Genomic DNA, 6000 nt, shown 5'->3' on the forward strand with positions numbered 1-6000 from the left:
GGTAGTCGAATTTCTATAATTATGGGGATAGAGATTCACAGCTCGGACACAGGGTTTGCTGAGTAAAGGGCAGTTTCAACTCTGAACACCATTAACCACTTCCAGAAGATGCATGCTGTGCCTCTCAGGCTTAAAGAGCTCCAGGCCAAATCATTCAGTATTATCACCCCATCTCAGCTTTAACACGGAACTCCGACCCTCAAGATACGGAGGTTCATTAGACAAGAGACCTAGACTCAAAACCACCTCATCACACCCCTAAATCGTCCCAACAGGCTCTAAGCAGAACAGCATATATTTTGTTCAGGACAACAGAGAGTATGATGGGAGAGTACCAAGGCCACACAGAGGAGGTGACCCAAGCAGACTGAATTAGTAAAGGAAGTGGCTGGCGGGTGCTTTCCATCCTGCCTAGCGGAGCAAGCACTCTTCCCTGGCATATTACACACACACACTAAGGCTGGCAAATCGGCGGGGAGAGAGCAGAGCTGGGCAGGCACACCGCAGCGATGAGGACAGGTAATTCGCAAGCTTCCTGGCACTTGCCAGGACTTCAGCGCCCCAGTCGCTATTCCACTGCCCTGTCCCTCTCAACCTTCGTGGCAGCCCCTACGACCCCCAAACTAAGTCCTAAGGACCGGTCCGGGGTCCCGCGAGGGTCCCCACTGTCACTTAGAGTTGTTCAAAATGGGACAAAAGCAAACCAAGGCGAATGAACAAAAGCGACCCAAAAGGCGAGGGCGCAGTTAGGGGCGACGGTGAGGACAGCAGGAGAGGAGAACGCGGTGGCGCTGACAACCCCGGGACTGGGGAACGCCAGGAAGGCTCGGGACGCCAGATGCCCTGACCCGGGCCGCGCCTGAGGAAATCCACCACGGTCCCCGCGCCAGGAAGCGGAGGGACCAGCAGCCCGATCCCCGCCCGGCCTCTGCCCAACTTCCGCGCCCCGCTCCGCGCCAGCCCCGCTTCCCTCCGCGCCCCGCACGGGTCGCACCAACCTGCGCGGCCGCAGGCTCTCTCCGGGACGGAAGCCCGAGCCCGCGGGCGGCGGGCGGAGTTAGTTGGAGGCTCCGGTTCCCTGGGCGGGGACAGGTTGAGCACGCGGCTCCCGCGGCTGTCCCGGCTGCCAGGCTCCGTCCTCCCAGGTCGCGCTCTGGGTTCCCGGACCTCCCGGTCCCTCCCCCTGGGGCGGCTCCCGGCTGCGCCCCTGCCTCCGCTCCGCCTCCAACCCTCCCTCCAAGCCCAGCGCGGGCCGGCCAGCTGCCTGGTAGCGCGTGGCGGGTGTCCGGACTCACGTGCGAACCAGAGGGCTGCAAGTCGTCCAAGGACCCCTCTGGAGCGTGGAGAAGGCCAGGCCCGAAAGTCTCTGGGACACCGCGGCGCCCTGGGTCCTTTCAGGCCAGCCCGGTTCAGTGGCTGCTCCAGCTGAGGGGAGAGAGGCGGAGGATGATGTCCGAGTCGCCCTCCGCCCGGCTTTGGGTTCCGAGGCTGTTTCCTGAGTGAGTGGGGGAAATCCTCCCTCCCCCCGCGCCCTCCGGGCTGGAGCTCTGCTAAGCCTTGCGCACCCGGAGATAGGACGCCTGGTTTCGAACCCTTAGCAGAGGGGTAATTTCAATAGAAGTCACCTCCCGCAGCCAGGTTCTCGAATTCGGGCCATAGGCTTCCAGGCCAGTACCCAGAGGCATGCTTCTTCAGACTCCCCACCTCCACCTGGGGTCCCTTTCTGCTATGTCTTCCTACCCCTGGACATCATTCGGTTTGGGCATGCAGGGACTTGTGCCACAAGTAAGCACACAGGTCAACCAGTGGAACGCCTCTGGATGTCACCCCAGAGCGAAAGAAACGGAGATGGATGACTTACAGCCGGAAATGTTATGTACTAGCAGAGGCTTAGTAATATGCATTACTAACCCCACACACAATTGAAAGACTTTGAAATGAAAATGGTATTTGACTCTCCCCTTGTGTGGCGGCTACTGGAGTGTTCATGGTGTCTAGTCCCTCAAAGTCCTCTCTTTCTTTCTTTGAGTCCCGCCTCGTCTTTCATCTTTGTCTCATTCCAGATGCAGCCCTGAACTACCCTGCTTCTCCAGCTAACTGCTGGTCCTTCCATGAAGCGTCCTCTGCTTAGTTCTCTAGAGCTCTATTGGGCAGGATTAGGGATGTTGGAAGAGGGGGTCACTGAAAATGGGGAAGAAGTCCGCAGAATGTGGCGAGAAAGAAGGTGAAAAGAAAGAACTGGGGGAGCCAGGCCTGGCTCTTAAACCACAGGGGAATTCACGGAAAGCTAATCTGTCTCTCAGGAGGGTAACTACTGCAATGGACTGTCCCCCACAGCATTTCCGGGCAGCCATGGTGAGCCAGTGAGAAATCAGGTAGACCTGGCCAGTTTGAGCTCTCTTTCTCAACCCAAATTCCAAAACAATAAGTCTTTGATCCCAGACTCTCACCTAGAGATAAGAAATTCTTTGTGGAAACTGAATGTCATCAAAAGATGCAAGAAGCTGATTCAGCACACACACACACAGAGAGAAAGAGAGAGAGAGAGAGAGAGAGAGAGAGAGAGAGAGAGAGAGAGAGAGAGAGAGAGAGTGAGTTGTGGACGAATTTAAAATATAGTCATTTCTGAGCAAGAAGATATCTTGGGATCAAAAGGTACTGAAATGAACTTGAAAAATAAACTCACCACAGCCAAAGAACACAGCTTCTTCACATTTAACACATACAATGTTTGTGCTTTTTGTTTATTTGTTATTTTGGAGAAGACACACACATTTAAGAATGGCCATAAATATGGAGAGTACAGAAGAGTGGCTTACTCAATGACTTCTTGCTTAAAAGAGAGTGAAGAAATAACTTAGGAACACCTAAAGTCAAAGATCAGTCCTGGCGTGTGTGTGTGTGTGTGTGTGTGTGTGTGTGTGTGTGTCTCACAGAGAGAGAGACATAGAGGGGGGAAGGGAGGGAGGGAGGGAGGGAGGGAGGGAGGGAGGGAGGGAGGGAGGGAGGGAGGGAGAGGGAGAGAGAACACTTGGGATAAAATGTCTAAATGCATTGTCTCACACCCTCAAGCTCCTGGTGGACAGTCAATAGCATGGGTTTTCAGAATGCAAACTCAGTTCCATGCCTGAGCGTCCTCGTTTGGTTTCTGTTGCTGTAATAAGACACTCACAGTAACCAACCTGGGAGGAAAGGAATTTTTTTGGCTTGCACTTTCAGGAAACAGTCTATCTCTGAAGGAACTAGGCAGAAGCTCTCCCAGGAACCTAGAGGCAGGAACTGAAGCAGGTACTACCATGGAGGAACACTCTCACTGGCTTCTTCAGAGCTTCCTCAGCTTGCTTTTTTAGACAACTCAGGACTATTTCCCCAGGAGTGGTCACAGTCAATAATAAATCAAGAAAATGCCCCACAGGCCAGTCTGATGAGGACAATTCCTCACGTGAAAGTACCCTTCCCAGGTGACTCTAGTTTCTATCAAGTTGGCAAAACAAGCCTGTCAGCCCCTGGAGAAGCCACCCCATACCTGTGACCAGGGAGCTACAGCTTCAGAACATGCCTGTCTGTATGCAGGCCAGCCATGAGAAGCCAAGCTTAACACAGCCTCCTCTTCCCTTTGAGAGAAAAGTCATTCCCCAAAGAGCTAACATTAAATTTAGGTCCTTTCTGATATGGTAATCTATTAGTTTAATTTCACTTTAATGGCCTACATAGTCTTAGTGCAAAAGATGTGCAGACAGTCCACAGGTAAAAAGTCTGGTTGTTTTCCAGAAAAACAAACAAAAAACAAAAGAAAACAAACAGACAAACAAAAATCATAGCCTGCAGCTAAGAATGAGAGGCTTATTTTACAGGAAGCATGCTCCCGGGCAGTGTTTCAGAGTGAAGGGAAGTGCACACACCTCTGGAAACCCCTCCCCCATTGTTTTTTCAATTTGCCTTCATGTGATAATTGTTCACCCAGGTCTCCAAGCCAGTGAGTCGCACACAGAACTATTAGAGACATCAGATGCTGCACCAAACTCGTGTATGTTTTGGGGAGAGTGACATCCTGGGCATGAATGAGTAAAAATGCATGAAGCATCTTCCGTGTTTCCCTTACATTGAGCTCCGTCTAACAGCCATGCCCTTGTGAGGATGGATGTCGTGGACAGCAATTCTTCTTCAAGTCTTGGGTATTGTGCGGGTCTGTGGGCTTCTCTGAACCAAAGAAAGAAAAAGAAGGCTTTCTCATTCCATACGTCACCTAGGACCTATGAGTACCAAGCCTTGATTAAAAACAGAAAGCAAAAAAAAAAGTAGGTAAATAAATAAAAACAGAAAGCTACGTTGAAACACAAGAATGAGCTTCTCCTTGCTTGTATCAAGCAAACTTGCTTATCCATAATTAGAGCGAGAAGAAAAAATATTAATTTCCATTTACAAGTCATCCAAAAGCACCTTGTGGGCCACATAATGAATAGCCCCGTGTTAAAAGTAATACATGCTTGTGCGTTCACAAGTAAATTTTCTTCCGTAATACAGACATCTGTCACGGACTCAATTATCTTGCCCAGCATGGGCTATAAAATCACATAAAAGAAATAATATACTACACTGCTTGTTTGAAAGTGATCAGGAGTATACAGCTCCACGCTGGCATGTCTTTAATTTCATGGTGTTAAGAAAAAACTATGAGTATGAAATAGCAAATCCATCCCTACTATACTAATTCAATTACCTATCATTATACGCATAGGAGGAAAGGATTTCCTCATTAACAGAACCACTAGGACTCTTTCCGTGTCCTACTCTGCTAACCCCCTGTGGGGAGAATGTGCACGCAGAATTTCCTTTGAAAACAAAGGAATTACCGCATTCCTGGGACCCAGGGGGGTACCAGGGAACAATGCGGCAGAGGGTATTCTATGGACATAAACAATCATTTAAATGAGACCAGACTTTTATGAAATGTGTGCATCAAACAGACCTCAGAATTCGAAAGACAGAATAAGGCATAGTCAGGCCAAGTCCGACTTGCTCAGAGGTAGGGCAGATGAGAAGCCTGTTTCCTTGCTTTTTCACCTGGCACAATCCTGCCCCCCCCCCCCCGCCAATTGCTGGATGCGCACAAAAATAAATAACAAAATATTTTGTAGAAAGCTCTGCCAGTTTAAGTACACAGAGCCTACTTGAACACTCCATATTACTTTCTCTGGTGTCACTTTAAAATAGACTTGAAAAAAATTCTTAAGGGGACGATTTTAATAGCTTCCCAGAGAATAGAATGTATTATCATTATGGTACAAAGGGCATCATTCATTTTTAATTCTCCGCTCCACAGGTGTTCCCTACCCAGGCTGTGGTTGACACCTAGAGTGCCTAATTATGATTCATACATCCCACATTCCCCAGAAACTGGTCTTTCTAATATCGCACAGTGCAGTTATTGAAAGCAAGAAAATACGGTTCAGGCCTCATAGCCAGATACAGTGGTCCTCAATCTTATCCACACCTGGGGAGCTTTAAAAACCAAGGCCTCAGCCAGGCCTCAGAACCTAATAAAGGGGAACCCCTAGGGGCGGGGCCTGAGGACAGGTATTTATTTGATTTTTCCAGGTGTTATTTTTTGGTTTTATTTTGGGCGGGGGTTGTTTTGTTTTCTGTAGTAATAGCAACCATTGGCAGGGGATAAATAGCGAGGAAAAGCAAAACAATTCTTCTAAATACATGAATATGACCTGATTTGTCTCTTAGATGCAATTGGTTGTGTTTGCTTTTTTTTTTTAAATTAAAAGGGTGTTCATAAAGGCTGATAAGCTGGTTGTATCAAGCTGTGTGTTCTCTCCCACATCTGATGTTTGTCCAGGACAGTGAGTTTGTTCAGAATGAAAATTCGTGACCTGCTCTTCTCATGGTGGCTTTATGACTGAGATCAAACTCTCTAGGGAAATTGACTCTTATAAATCTTAAATTTCCCCTTGAACTATTAAGCCACTATTGAATTTAGCTGCTAAAATA

The 6000-nt window shown here is 48.8% G+C and overlaps 1 protein-coding gene across 1 annotated transcript in view; it reads right to left on the reverse strand.

Moving 5' to 3' along the window:
* The window catches only part of Pam (peptidylglycine alpha-amidating monooxygenase), a 299077-nt gene extending 297941 nt beyond the window's left edge, over positions 1 to 1136 (reverse strand). Inside the window, exon 1 of the mRNA XM_075951994.1 lies at positions 999 to 1136. The gene's annotated coding sequence lies outside the window, so the exon portion shown is untranslated. The remainder of the gene's footprint in view (positions 1 to 998) is intronic.
* Positions 1137 to 6000: the final 4864 nt, after the last annotated feature.

This window comes from Microtus pennsylvanicus, chromosome 17, assembly GCF_037038515.1.
Source record: "Microtus pennsylvanicus isolate mMicPen1 chromosome 17, mMicPen1.hap1, whole genome shotgun sequence".
Classification (NCBI taxonomy): Eukaryota; Metazoa; Chordata; class Mammalia; order Rodentia; family Cricetidae; genus Microtus; species Microtus pennsylvanicus.